This window comes from Triticum dicoccoides, chromosome 7A (assembly GCF_002162155.2).
Source record: "Triticum dicoccoides isolate Atlit2015 ecotype Zavitan chromosome 7A, WEW_v2.0, whole genome shotgun sequence".
NCBI lineage: Eukaryota > Viridiplantae > Streptophyta > Magnoliopsida > Poales > Poaceae > Triticum > Triticum dicoccoides.
The window spans coordinates 720,676,922-720,692,001 of NC_041392.1; positions in this window are offsets into that span (position 1 = coordinate 720,676,922).

Sequence of the window (15,080 nt, forward strand, 5' to 3'; positions counted from 1 at the left end):
TTTGTTCCTCTACATCATGTCATCTTGCTTAAAGCGTTACTCTATTCTTATGAACTTAATACTCTAGATGCATGCTGGATAGCGTTCGATGTGTGGAGTACTCGTAGTAGATGCAAAATCATTTCGATCTACTTGACACAGATGTGATGCCTATATTCATGATCATTGCCTTAGATATCTTCATAACTATGCACTTTTCTATCAATTGCTCAGCAGTAATTTGTTCACCCACCGTAATACATGCTGTCATGAGAGAAGCCACTAGTGAAACCTATGGCCCCCGGGTCTCTTTCTTATTATATTGCATCGCTTTTTATTATCGCATCTCGTTACTATTTTGCAATCTTTACTTTCCAATCTATACAACAAAATACCAAAAATATTTAGCTTACTATCTCTACCAGATCTCACTTTCGCAAGTGATCATGAAGGGATTGACAACCCCTTTATCGCGTTGGTTGCGAGGTTCTTGATTGTTTGTGCATGTACTAGGTGAGTTGAGCGTTGTCTCCTACTGGATTGATACCTTGGTTCTAAAAAACTAAGGGAAATACTTACGCTACTTTGCTGCATCACCCTTTCTTCTTCAAGGGAAAACCAACGCATGCTCAAGAGGTAGCAAGAAGGATTTCTGGCGCCATTGCCGGGGAGATCTACGCCAAGTCAAGACATACCAATCTTCATGTTTTTGGGTAAAGATTTGATGGATTTTGGAACAAGGAGTGGCAAGAGCCTAAGCTTGGGGATGCCCAAGGCACCCCAAGGTAAAATTCAAGGACAACCAAAAGCCTAAGATTGGGGATGCCCTGGAAGGCATCCCCTCTTTTGTCTTCGTCTATTGGTAACTTTACTTGAGGCTATATTTTTATTCATCACATGATATGTTTTTTGCTTGGAGCATCTTGTATGATTTGAGTCTTTTCTTTTTAGTTTACCACAATCATCCTTGCTGTACACACCTTTTGGGAGAGACACGCATGAATCAGAATTTATTAGAATACTCTATGTGCTTCACTTATATCTTTTGAGCTACACAATTTTGCTCTAGTGCTTCACTTATATCTTTTTAGAGCACGGTGGTGGTTTTATTTTATAGAAATTATTGATCTCTCATGCTTCACTTATATTATTTTGAGAGTCTTTTAGAACAACATGGTAATTTTCTTTGGTTATAAAACTAGTCCTAATATGTTGGGCATCCAAGATGGGTATAATAAAAACTTTCATATAAAGTGCGTTGAATAGTAGGAAAAGTTGGATACTTTATGATTGTTTTGAGACATGAGGATGGTGATATTAGAGTCATGCTAGTTGAGTAATTGTGAATTTGAGAAATACTTGTGTTGAGTTTTGCAAGTCCCGTAGCATGCATGTATGGTAACCGTTGTGTAACAAATTTGAAGCACGAGGTGTTTCTTTGGTTGTCTTCCTTATGAGTGGCGGTCGGGGACAAGCGATGGTCTTTTCCTACCAATCTATCCCCCTAGGAGCAGGCGTGTAGTGCTTGGTTTTTGATGAGTTGTAGATTCTCGAATAAGTATGTGAGTTCTTTATCACTAATGTTGAGTGCATGGATTATACGCACTCTCACCCTTCCATCATTGCTAGACTCTCTAGTACCACACAACTTTCGTCGGTACCACAAACCCACCATTTACCTTCCTCAAAACAGCCACCATACCTACCTATTGTGGCATTTCCATAGCCATTCTGAGATATATTGCCATGCAACTTTCCACCGTTTCGTTTATTATGACACGATCCATCATTGTCATATTGCCTTGCATGATCATGTAGTTGACATCATATTTATGAAAAAGGCACCATTCATAATTTTTCATACATGTCATTCTTGATTCATTGCACATCCCGGTACACCACCGGAGGCACGCATATAGAGTCATATTTTTGTTCTAAGTATCGAGTTGTAATCTTTGATTTGTAAATAAATAGAAGTGCGATGATCATCATTGTTAGAGCATTGTCCTGAAGGAAATATGCCCTAGAGGCAATAATAAAGTTGTTATTTATATTTCCTTATATCATGATAAATGTTTATTATTCATGCTAGAATTGTATTAACCAGAAACTTAGTACATGTGTGAATACATAGAAAAAAGGGTCCCTAGTATGCCTCTACTTGACTAGCTTGTTAATCAAAGATGGTTAAGTTTCCTAGCCATAGACATGTGTTGTCATTTGATGAACGGGATCAAATCATTAGAGAATGATTTGATGGACAAGACCCATCCGTTAGCTTAGCACTATGATCATTTAGTTTATTGCTATTGCTTTCTTCATGACTTATACATGTTCCTCAGACTATGAGATTATGCAACTCCCGAATACCGGAGGAACACCTTGTGTGCTATCAAATGTCACAACGTAACTGGGTGATGATAAAGATGCTCTACAGGTGTCTCCGATGGTGTTTGTTGAGTTCGCATAGATTGAGATTAGGATTTGTCACTCCGTGTATCGGAGAGGTATCTCTGGGCCCTCTCGGTAATGCACATCACTATGAGGCTTGCAAGCAATGTGACTAATCAGTAAGTCATGGGATGACGCATTACGGAATGAGTAAAGAGACTTGCCGGTAACAAGATTGAACTAGGTATGATGATACCGACGATCGAATCTCGGGCAAGTAACATACCGATGACAAAGGGAACAACGTATGTTGTTATGCAAAGATCTTCATAGAATATGTAGGAGCCAATATGAGCATCCAGGTTCCACTATTGGTTATTGAACGGAGATGTGCCTCGGTCATGCCTACATAGTTCTCGAACCAGTAGGGTCCGCACGCTTAACATTCGATGACAATTTGTATTATGAGTTATGTGATTTGATGACCGAAGTTTGTTCGGAGTGCCGGATGAGATCATGGACATGAAGAGGAGTCTCGAAATGGTCGAGACGTAAATATCGATATATTGGAAGGCTATATTCGGACATCGGAAAGGTTCTGAGTGGTTCGGGTATTTTTCTAAGTACCAGAGAGTTACGGGAATTCGCCGGGAGAAGTAGTGGGCCTTAATGGGCCATACGGGAAAGGAGAAAGTGGCCTCAAGGGGTGGCCGTGCGCCCCCCCATGGCAAGTCCGAATTGGATTAGGGAGGGGGCGACGCCCCCCTCTCTTTCCTTCTCCCTCTCCTACTCCTTCCCTCTCTCCCCTCTTGGAAAAGGAAGGGGACTCCAACTTGGATTGGGAATCCAAGTTGGACTCCCCCTATAGGCGCGCCCCTCCTAGGCCGTCCTCCTCTTCCCCCCTCCTTTATATACGTGGGCAGGGGGCACCCCAAAGACACACAAGTTGATTTCTTAGCCGTGTGTGGTGCCCCCCACCATAGATTTCCACCTTGGTCATATTGTCGTCGTGCTTAGGCGAAGCCCTGCGTTGGTAACTTCATCATCACCGTCACCACGCCATCGTGCTGACGAAACTCTCCATCGGCCTCAGCTGGATCTAGAGTTCGAGGGACATCACCGAGCTAAACGTGTGCAGATCGCGAAGGTGTCGTGTGTTCGGTACTTGATCGGCTGGATCGTGAAGACGTTTGTCGGTGTCAAAACCAGCGGATCTCGGGTAGGGGGTCCCGAACTGTGCGTCTAAGGCGGATGGTAACAGGAGGCAGGGGACACGATGTTTTACCCAAGTTTGGGCCCTCTTGATGGAGGTAAAACCCTACATCCTGCTTGATTATTCTTGATAATATGAGTAGTACAAGAGTTGATCTACCACAAGATCGGAGAGGCTAAACCCTAGAAGCTAGCCTATGGTATGATTGTATGTTGTCCTACGGACTAAAACCCTCCGGTTTATATAGACACCGGAGGGGGCTAGGGTTACACAAGGTCGGTTACAAAGGAGGAGATATACATATCCGTATTTCCTAGCTTGCCTTCCATGCCAAGTAGAGTCCCATCCGGACACGGGACGAAGCCTTCAATCTTATGTCTTCATAGTCCAACAGTCAGGCCAAAGGATATAGTCTGGCTGTCTGGAGACCCCCTAATCCAGGACTCCCTCAGTAGCTCCTGAACCAGGCTTCAATGACAATGAGTCCGGTGCGTAGTGTTGTCTTCGGCATTGCAAGACGGGTCCTCCTCTGAATACACCACAGAAGAGTTTGAATACAAGGATAGTGTCCGACCCTGCAAAATAAGTTCCACATACCACCGTAGAGAGAATAATATTTCCACAAATCTAATCTGCTGACACGTTTTGGCAGCATGACATCACGCCACGGCCCGATAATTAGTTGAACCGTTTTTCCTTAACCAGCGCCGCACATAACGTGAGGCGGTTTCTTGACACGTCTTGTCAAAGAAGAGATCGTGTTCCCCTTATTACGGGATTCTCATCAATACAGACGTGCGTAACCCAACCGCGCCATCAATTACAGCGCTTGGTGGATAAGCGAGTTTTACCAGGCTAGTGGGGGCGCATAGTTTAGTCCGCCCTTACAAAGGGATAAGATCTCACCTTTTTCTACCCACGCCTTCTTTCTCCTTGCTCATCCATTCTTGCACACTCGAGCTCCAGTGCCCAAGTCCGCATCCTCCTTCTCAGCTCTCTCCAAAACATGTCCGGAGCGGGAGGCAAGTGGATGGCCTCCTCCGTCATGGAGGGGCACATCAAAAAGTTACGTGGAGCCGGATACTTAGCCGCGGACATCGCGCACCGGCTGCCAGCCGCGGGGTAGGTCATCCCTACCCCAAAACCTCACGAGAGGGTGGTCTTCCTTCCCCACTTCGTCCGCAGACTAGGGTTTCCCCTCCATCCATTTGTCCATGGCCTCATGTTCTATTATTGGCTGGACTTTCATGATCTGGCCCCAAACTTCATCCTCAACATCTAGGCGTTCATCTTCGTGTGCGAGGCCTTCCTCCGCATCCGGCCCCACTTCAGCCTATGGCTAAAGACCTTCAATATCAAGCCGAAGGTGGTGGGCGGCCAACAAACGGAATGCGGCGGAGCCATGGTGGGCAAAATGCCCAACGTTGCATGGCTCGAGGGCTCCTTCATGGAGACCGTAAAGGGGTGGCAATCGGGGTGGTTCTACATCACCGAGCCGCGCAACACCAACTGGGTGGCGGCCCCCGAGTTTCGATCCGGAATCCCCACGCGGCTCACGTCCTGGAAGGAGAAGGGCCTGTCCTGGGGTTCATCGGTGGAGCTGGACGGACTCCAGATGTGTATCCGGAACATGACAAGCAAGAAACTTAAGCTTGTCAACATAGTCCAGGTCATGCTCTTCCGCCGGATCCTCCCGTGTCAACAACGGGATTTCAACTTCTGGGAGTTCGACCCGGCCCGGCACCAGACTCTAAGCGAGCTCTTCGACACGGCGCACAAAGACGTATGGAGGGTGCTGTTCAAGGGCGCCGAGGTCCCTCCCTCTCTCACCGAGGACCATGGACTAAGTGCGAAGCGCCCTGCGAATCCGGTAAGTTCTGTACATCTGGTAGGATATTTATTTCCCATGGCTTATCCACAAGCGGGGTCTGAGCTCCCAGGCCTTTGACAGGACTGGGTGGAGGCATCGGAGCAGATTGACTGTCCTGCCCCTCTACCCGAAGACACTACGGACGCTCTGCTGATGGAGATGCTGACTTCGGCTCCTTATAAGGTGCCCGAGAAGACAAAGAAGAAGGCCAAGGGAACCCAAAAGAGTTCCCGGCGCCAGGTGGTATCGGACTCATCGTCCGATAACTCCGCGACACAGTCCTCCCATGAAGATGAGGAGGAGGAAGATGAAGATGCTCCCCCTACAGCGGGGGGAGACAAGAAAATGAAGGCCGTCCCAACCGGGGAGGCCGAAGGGTCCAAGAAAGGAACGACTCTCCTTCCGGACTGCTCCACCACCGCCGCCGAAGGCGAAGACGAGTGGCTGCTCAGGGCCAAGCCCCTGGCGAAGTCGTAAGTATTCGGATACTAGAGTAACTCATAGCATACCTTTGTCGCACTGCTTCTCCTAATGCCGAATATGATTATGCAGACCGCCCCAAGCCCGTATCGACGTGTCCTCATCGGACGGCTCCTTGGATTCGTCGGATATGGATAGCGATCCACTTCCGACCGCCTCCTCCCCTTGCCCTACGGACAATGCCGAGGTATTGTCTCAAGGGGCACCGAGCCGGGGGAAGATAGTCCCGAAGGCGCCTCAAGGCGACCTTCCAGACTCCAGGAGCAAAGGGAGCAAGGCTCCTGGGGGCTCCAAGTTCGGCTCTCAGCCGAACACCGCGACGGAACCTCGAGTGGTTCCGAACTCGGGCAGGCGGCCCCCTTCCAAAAGGGGTAAGACGCCCGTGCCAATGACCTCTGTCCATCTAGAGGCACCGGAGAACCTGCTGGGAGCGCTTCGTGGTGCTTCCATCGACGAAGAGCACCACACTATTATGAGTGCGGTGATCCAGAAGGTTCAGTCTGCCAAGAGCGGACTGACTGAAGCCTATGCCAGCCTTCTAACAGACTTTGAGGTAGGTATTAAAATATAGGGAAAATATTACTGCATAGACAGTAGCCCCTGATGCTCTGTGTGGAGTTCACAAAGAAAATCCGGATAGAGGATCAAATAATATCTGCAGGAGTCTAATATAAGTATGTCTATATGCATATGCAGGCTTCGCTGCTGACCTCTGCCGCACTGATTGCAGAGGTCTCTGCATTGAAGCAGGACCTCGAGGGGTCCGAGAAAGAGCTCAGCCTTGCTAAGAGGCAGCTCGAGGAGAACAAAGGTAAGTAATACCTAGTATATATATAAGATGCAATTGCAAAATGACAGGATCATCATGAATTTGCTAGGGGCCACGACCGAAGTGGCGACCCTGAAGCAAGCGCTATCTGAGGCCGAAAACAAAGCGGCCTAGGAGCGCACCTAGCGGGAAAAGCAAGAAGCACGGGTGGGCGAGGTGCAGCAAGAGCTCCAAGCTCTCATGACGAAGCACGAGGCGTTGGAGCTTGACTCGAAGACGCGAGAGTCTGAGCTTGCCGCGGCCCTTGAGAGTGCAAAGAATGGCAAGGCTGAAGCCCAAAAGGCCCTCCAGGAGATTGAAGCAATGAGGAAGATAGTGACGGGTAAGGCATTCAATCTGCAAAGCAAGCATGTGAAAGTAAATTACTTGTTACTTACCCGAGTCCGGAGCTCTCCAGGAGCATTCGCAGATTTGCCCCGCAGCATGTCAGATGCCGCAAAGTTTTACCAGGCCGAGGAGGGAAGCTTGACGGTGAAGCTGTTCTGGTCTCAGTATACTGGGACCGAACACCCGATGCCTATGAGCGACCAGCTGAAGCAACTGGTCAAGCTGCACAAGGCGGCCGAATAGGCCATGAAAGGCTTTATAGTCCAGATGTGGCCTAGCGACGCCCTTCCCAACAGCTACTTCAGCCTAGTGAGGCGGCTTGTGGATGCCTGCCCACGGCTGGAAGTCATCAAGCGGTCCGTCTGCATCGAGGGTGCACGCCCTCGCTTTTTCCCGTGCGAAGGTGCACTGGGCCAAGATGGACGCCGAGAAGCTGGTGAAGGAGGGGCCGCCGCAGGGCAAGGAGCATCGCCACCCCGAGATGTATTATGAGGGTGTCCTGAAGGGTGCCCATCTTGTAGCGGACGAGTGTGCGAAAGATGTAATATTTGAATGAACTTGCTCGTGTGATCCTGTGGTATGAAAACTTGTTCATATGCGCTATGCAACGCTTGTTTGAATTTAAAATAATACCTTCTGTTCGGCTGTTTATCAAATCTGAGAGATGGCTAGTCGCCGGCTTCTGCCCCCATGCCACGAGTGCTGGGGTGTTCGGGATAAACCTGAGCACTCTTGTTCCCATTTTTGGGTCTTCGAGGGAGGTGCTTAGCACAACGAACAAGGCAATCAGACTATAATGCTTTATCACTCTCATTTAGCCATAGAATTCTATAATTTTAAATTTTGGCGAAGCCCCTAGTATTCGGAAGGCCGAATTTGGGGCGCTATACACGCCTTAAGCCGGACAAAGCCGACTCCTCATTCTAAGCGGCATAAGTCTTTAGGGAATTGAAACCTCTCGAACAGCGAGCAGTCTCTCGCCTTATCATGACAGTCAGTTTTAGCTTTCTCTACTGAGGTGCTTAGCCCAGCTGAACCGGGGCACAATCGCAGTAGTTCTCCCAGTGCTACCTTAGCCGATATAGCGGAACGTAAGGTACCAAAACATGGGAGCCGGGCAAACCCAACTATTGACCCAAGACATGATTCGGAGCTGATGCATATAATGCTATAAGTTCGGGGTGCCGCACTGTCTAAAGTGTTCGGACTTCTCACGCCGTATTATGGGGTATGCTTAAGCCCCTAGCGTATTGGCCGTACCACAGTGTATGGGTGCTGGATGTCATGAATGAACATATGTATATATAAAAAAAGAAGAATAAAGAATGTGATAATAGTTTAGTGCTATGCATTGTTTATTCAAAAAGGTGCGTTAAAGCAGAATGATACAAGTGGTGCGGTAAGCAAAAAGTAGGACTATTTGACGTGTCCCATCCAAGGGCAAGCTGAGGAATGGTATTTAGAGCGAGTATTTCACTCGTTGTCAGAGACCACCTGGGAGTTCTGTGGTGCAACATAGCTTTCTGCCTCCTTGGTTTATGCATCATGTGTTCAGCAATCATACTGCCGAACAGGGTTTCCAGAGATTAAGGTCCTGAAAGAGAGAAAAATAACAAAGCGGGAAGCCCCTAGTGTGGTTGAGCCACGTCTTGGGGCGTGCCGTAGTCGTGCCCCCCTCCCCACCTGTGCCCATGGTATTTTCAATGCGTAATTATGTACGCGTGGCACGGATTTCTCCGTTTGGCTGGTACTGGGGTGGGGGCCGCATTGCTATGCGAGCTCGGAACGTGCCAGGTGGTCTTGCTGCCGATTACTCCGGGCGCGCTTGAAGGTGTCCGGGTCCTTAATCGCCGAACTAGTGGATTGCCTTAAGAGGCTGCTTTGTGCTTCTGCTGCGAGGGCCGCAGTGTGCTCCTCCGTGCGGAGAGAGCGCTCTGTGTTTCCATTAATTGTGATGACCCCCCGAGGTCCTGGCATCTTGAGCTTGAGGTATGCATAATGCGGTACCGCATTGAATCTCGCAAATGCGGTTCGCCCGAGCAGCGCATGATAGCCATTGCAGAACGGGACTATATCAAAGATGAACTCCTCGCTTCGGAAGTTATCCGGGGATCCGAAGACCACTTCCAGTGTCACTGAGCCTGTGCAATGGGCCTCTACACCTGGTATGACGCCTTTGAAGGTTGTTTTTGTGGGTTTGATCCTTGAGGGGTCTATACCCATTTTACGCACTGTGTCCTGATAAAGCTGGTTCAGGCTGCTGCTGCCATCCATAAGGACTCGAGTGAGGTGAAATCTGTCAATGATTGGGTCTAGGACCAGTGCGGCGAATCCGCCATGATGGATACTAGTGGGGTGGTCCCTGCGACCGAAGGTGATCGGGCAAGAGGACCATTGGTTGAACTTTGGGGCGACTGGCTCCAACGCATATACGTCCCTTAGCGCACGCTTCCGCTCCGTCTTGGGGATATGGGTTGCGTATATCATGTTCACTGTCCGCACTTGTGGGGGGAACCTCTTCTGTCCTCCGGTGTTCGGCTGCCGGGGCTCCTCCTTGTCATCGCTATGTGACCCCTTATCTTTGTTTTCGGCATTTAACTTACCTGCCTGCTTGAACACCCAACAATCCCTGTTGGTGTGGTTGGCTGGCTTGTCGGGGGTGCCATGTATTTGACACGAGCGATCGAGTATACGGTCCAAACTAGACGGGCCCGGAGTGCTTCTTTTAAATGGCTTTTTCCGCTGACCGGGTTTAGAGCCTTTGAATCCGGCATTGACTGTTGTATCCTCTGTATTGTCGCTGTTAATGCGGCGCTTGTGTTTGTTGTGACGTGACCTGCCATTGCCATCCTTGGTATCCGAATTACCATGGTTCTTTGATATGTTATTGCTACGAGCCAGTCAGCTGTCTTCTCCTGCACAAAAGCGGGTCATGAGTGTCGTGAGGGCTGCCATAGATTTCGGCTTTTCCTGGCCAAGGTGCCGGGCAAGCCACTCGTCGCGGATGTTATGCTTAAAAGCTGCTAGAGCCTCTGCATTTGGATAGTCGACGATTTGATTCTTCTTTGTTAGGAACTGTGTCCAGAATTGCCTGGCCATTCCTCTGGCTGCTGAATTATGTGGCTCAAGTCATCGGCATCTGGCAGTCACATATAAGTGCCCTGGAAGTTGTCGAGGAATGCGGCTTCCAGATCTTCCCAACAACCAAAGGACTCTGCTGGCAAGCTGTTGAGCCAATGCCGAGGTGGTCCTTTGAGCTTGAGTGGGAGGTATTTGATGGCGTGTAGATCATCACCGCGGGCCATGTGGATGTGCAGGAGGAAATCCTCGATCCATACCGCAGGATCTATTGTGCCGTCGTATGATTCGATATTTATGGGTTTGAAACCCTTTGGGATTTGGTGATCCACTAATTCGTCTGTGAAGCATAGGGGGTGTGCGGCGCCTCTGTACTGGGCTATATCGCGATGCAACTCAAATGAGTCTTGCCCGCTGTGTTCGGCCCGGACGGGTTTACTTTTACTGTATCCGACGTGATGGTTATCGTCTCGCATACTGGCGCGCCCTCGTGATCCATAGATCGATCTTGCATGTTTTGCTTTGTCCTCCAATACGTCTCGCAGGTCTAGCATGTTTCCCCGTGCCTTGTCATTTTATTTGAGTGGCGTCGGGGTGCGGGCTGAGTTTTTGGCTGAAATGCCTCTCTGTCGCGGCCACGAGGTGGCCGGTCAGCCGCATCATATGCTGGAGATGTAGGTTTGAGTGCTTCCTCCTCCAGTCGGGGTAGTAACCTACGCTTTGGGTAACTCTTGGAGGGGCGTTCGAGTTTATATTCCTCGGCCGCAAGGACTTCAGTCCATCTGTCAGCTAGCAAATCTTGATCAGCTTGAAGCTGTTGTTGCTTTTTCTTCAGGCTATTTGCCGTGGCTATAAGCCGGCGCTTGAAGCGCTCTTGTTCGATGGGATCCTCAGGCACGACGAATTCGTCATCATCGAGGCTTGCCTCGTCTTCGGAGGGAGGCATGTAATTATCATCCTCCGCCTCTCCATCTGCCGCTCTCTCTGGAGGGTTGGCTTCTCCATCCTCCTGCCCTAAATCTTGCTGGAGGGGATTGTTGTCGTCTTTGGCACTGTCCGGAGTGATATTATCTCCTGTGCTGGTGTCACCGCTTTTGCTTTGGCGAGACTTAGAGTGGTGCCGCTGACGTTGGCGCTTGGGTTGCTTCTTGGAGGGGTCATCCTCTGCTGTCTCGTCGCCATTGCCTTCTTTGGGTGTGTCCACTGTCGTGGTTCTAAGTCTGACAGTAGAATGGGGGGTAGGTATGTAGAGGCAAGATCCTAGCTATGGAGGAGTTGTACACGTGAGTTTTACGAGTTCAGGCCCTTCTCGGAGGAAGTAATAGCCCTACGTCTCGAAGCCCGGAGGCGGTCGACTGGATATATGCGTGTGAGTTACAGGGGGTGCGAACCCTTGTCCCAGAGGAGGGGGGTGGCTTATATAGAGTGCGCCAGGACCCCAACTCCCCTCCGTTACACAGGGTTCAATGTTCATAAAGGAGGAGCATTATTGGTAATGTCCGAAGTAAAGTGCTATAAATGAATATTAAAGCTATGACTTAAATCTCGACCGTTGTGGAGTGAGTGGCTTCACATCTTCTGGTGGTCGAGTGGTTGTTCATAGGGTCGAGTGATTTCAAGACTGTCGAGTAGAACATAGCCTTTGGGTCGAGTGGATGATGATTTCTCTTCGATTGCTTCTGGTTCTTTTAGAGATGTCCTTGGGGAGGGTATCTTGGACAGATACATGACCCTACACTAGGTACATAGCTTCGTCATTAGCCCCCGAATGGATCAGGGTTTGAGTGGGGAAGGAGTTGAGAACACTTCCGACTCATTCTTCGTGTTGTGAGTATAACTTGTTCTGGAGTCATGAACTAAGGAGACAACGTCAACTTCTTTTTCAGTCGCCTTGGTCCATTCTTGGTTTTTGTCGAGTAAATTTTCACGGTAGAATTCCGAATGATAATGCGGAGGATGTTTTCAGTCTGTTCTCCGCGGATTTCGCAGGATTCAAATTTTGGGAAGCACGCCGGACGGGTGAGGCCGTGGTAATCCGGATGGATTAGGAAGGTCGCCTCGATCTCCGCGCCACCTTTTTCGCCACGTATCGCGCGCACGACTGTTGCGGGATTTGTTTAGATCGTCTGGGCCTACCAGTCAGTCACTCGGGGAATGACCTTATAAAAGGTACCGGACCAGGTCTTCGCACCGCGCGCTCCCATTCTCTTTCTTCTTCCTCAGACCTCTCCGCCGCGCACGCCTCCGCTCTCTGCATCAAAACCTCGCTCAAACTCGATCCGCCGCCATGGGAAAAGAGAAGACGGTGGCGCTGGAGCGCGCGAAGAAGGCGGCCGCGAAGGCGAAGGGCAAGAGGACTAGTCGGGGCGGATCCTCGTCAAGATCTGGCCTGCCGCCGGGCTAGATCCAGGGCGATTGGATCCGCTTGATGATCAGCCAGGACGACCTCGACGACCTGGTGGAGGGGGGACTGATCCCCCACAAATCGGCGTGACTCCCGTGGAACGAGACCGAGCCGAAACCGCGGGAGGGTGAGTGCGTTCTCCTCGCCACCCACGTCGATCGCGGGTTTTCTCTGCCTCCCCATCCTTTCTTCCGTGGCTTTCTGAATTTCTTCGGGGCTCAACTTCACCACTTCACTCCAAACACCATAGTTTATCTGGCTGCCTTTGTGTCAATGTGTGAAAATTTCTTGGGCTGTCGACCGCACTGGGGTCTCTTCAAACACATCTTCACTTGCCACTCCCAGTCGGTCAAAAAGGCCAATCCGAGTGATGAGAGGACGCACGTGATCCAGATGTGCGGGGGTCTGGGGATCCAGATGAGGAACAAGAGCACCTTCCCAGCGATGATCCTTCCTGTCTCGATCCGGGGCTGGCAGTCGACTTGGTTTTACTGTAAGGACCAGCCGACTCCGGGCCAGTCGACTGGACTTCCTCCCTTTTCCCTAGCCCGAGTGGAGAAGCCCTCCTCCTTGAGGGTAGTCCCATAAGAGAAGGCGCAGGTTAAGTTGTTGGTCGAGCGGGTCGTCCAACTTGTCCACGACGGGGTGACTGGGATGGACCTGCTGGAGGTCTTTCTCAGTCGACGCATCCAACCGCTTCAGGCCCGTGACCATCCGATGTGGATGTACTCGGGGCTTGAGGACTCCACTCGGATCCACCCAGAGGACGTCAGCGAAGACACCTTGGAGAAGTGGCTGAAGGGAATCACCAGCAACAAAGACAATCCCTGGGGGTCTAGGAGTGTGATTCCATTCGACCACTCGTGCCAGCCGGAACATGTATGACTCTGCTTTGTCGAGTATCTTCTTGATTCTTTGTGTGACACCTTGTTGATGGTCGACTGAATTTCTTTTGATCGTTGTCCTTTCAGGCCCTCATTGACATGTACTCGATGCCCAATGGAGTGCAGGGGCAAGACGTCGAGGAAGGGGCGAGCAGGGGCAAGAGCGGCGAGTGGCACTCGGGTGCCGAGGAGGACGAGGAGAGCGATGACTCGACTGATGACGAAGAGGTCGACTCACCTCCTCGCAGAGAGAGAAGGTCCAAGCACGCTCATGACCCGGCGAGCACCCCAGACCTGGCGACCGCGCCGACTGGGCAGTCTCTGAAGCGCCCCCGGACGTCTTCCCCAGTGCCGATTGAGAAGGCTCCGAAGCAGCCCAAGGTTGTGCCACCTCCAGTGCCAAAAGCAACGAAAGCCGCCTCCTCCAAACTGCCAAAAGCTTTGCCCAGGATCAAAGTGACCGTCCCTACCATCTCCAGGTAATCATCTGACTTGTTCTTTTCGTCTACTTGAGCAACAGAACGTAACCGGCTAAGTGCGGGCCTTTGCAGTGATGCTACATCAGGAACCTCTTCTTACCAGTACCGAGACGAGGAGATGGAAGATGCGGTTACCTCCAACCCAGGTAAAAACTCTTATGATCTTGCTCTTGACTACTCGGTCGATTGAATTCTAGCGGTTCACTTTGGGGTCGACTGATCTTCTCCGTAGCTCCGCCCAACGTCATCGATCTCCCAGATGACGATGAAGATGTGGCTCGTAGGCCCAGGAAGAATAAAAAGGCGGCGGCTGGTAAGGCATCTCAGCAGGGACCAACGACAACACCAACCGTCCATCAATCTGAAGACGCGGGCGGGGCCTCTGTAACCTTCGTTGTACCCTTCTAGAGTGAGCGCCCCGCACCGTCGATTGTACCGGTGATTCCTTCAGTCGTCCCATCTCATGCCTCGAAGGTCCAAGCTGCTGCACCTGGGTCGTCTGCCCTCTTCTTCACCAGCTACCCTGTCCCGGAAAACCAGTCGGATGCGGCTGCAGAAGCCATCCGTCAGGCTAACATGATGATGGAGTGGATGAAGACGCTGCACGAGAATAGCCAGGCTGCTTACGACGCCAGCGCTGCTCTCAGGCCAATGTCCAGGTAAGTAAACTTTCAACTGACCTTGTTCTATCAGGATATGCTACCCGAAAAAATTTCTTCTATACAATCTCCTGTTGTTTGCGTTGAACCAGTGCACCTAGTGGGTGTTTTGTTGTCTTTGGTAGTTGCGTTCTTCCACTCGGTCTGGGCGAGTAGGATCTGAACCGGTGGGGGCACGCTAAGTGCACCCACTGGGTGTAATCCCCGAGACCCTAGTCGACTGCTGGCAGTCGACTAGGGTCTGAGTTCTTCCTTCCTTTCTTTTCTTCCACTCGACCCGGGCGGACCGGTCGAATGAGATCTGAACTGGTGGGGGCACGCTAAGTGCACCCACTGGGTGTAGTCCCCGAGACCGCAGTCGACTGCTGGCAGACGACTGGGGTTTGAGTTCTTCCTTCCTTTCTTTTCTTCCACTCGACCCGGGCGGACCGGTCGAATGAGATCTGAACCGGTGGGGGCACGCTAAGTGCACCCACTGGGTGTAGCC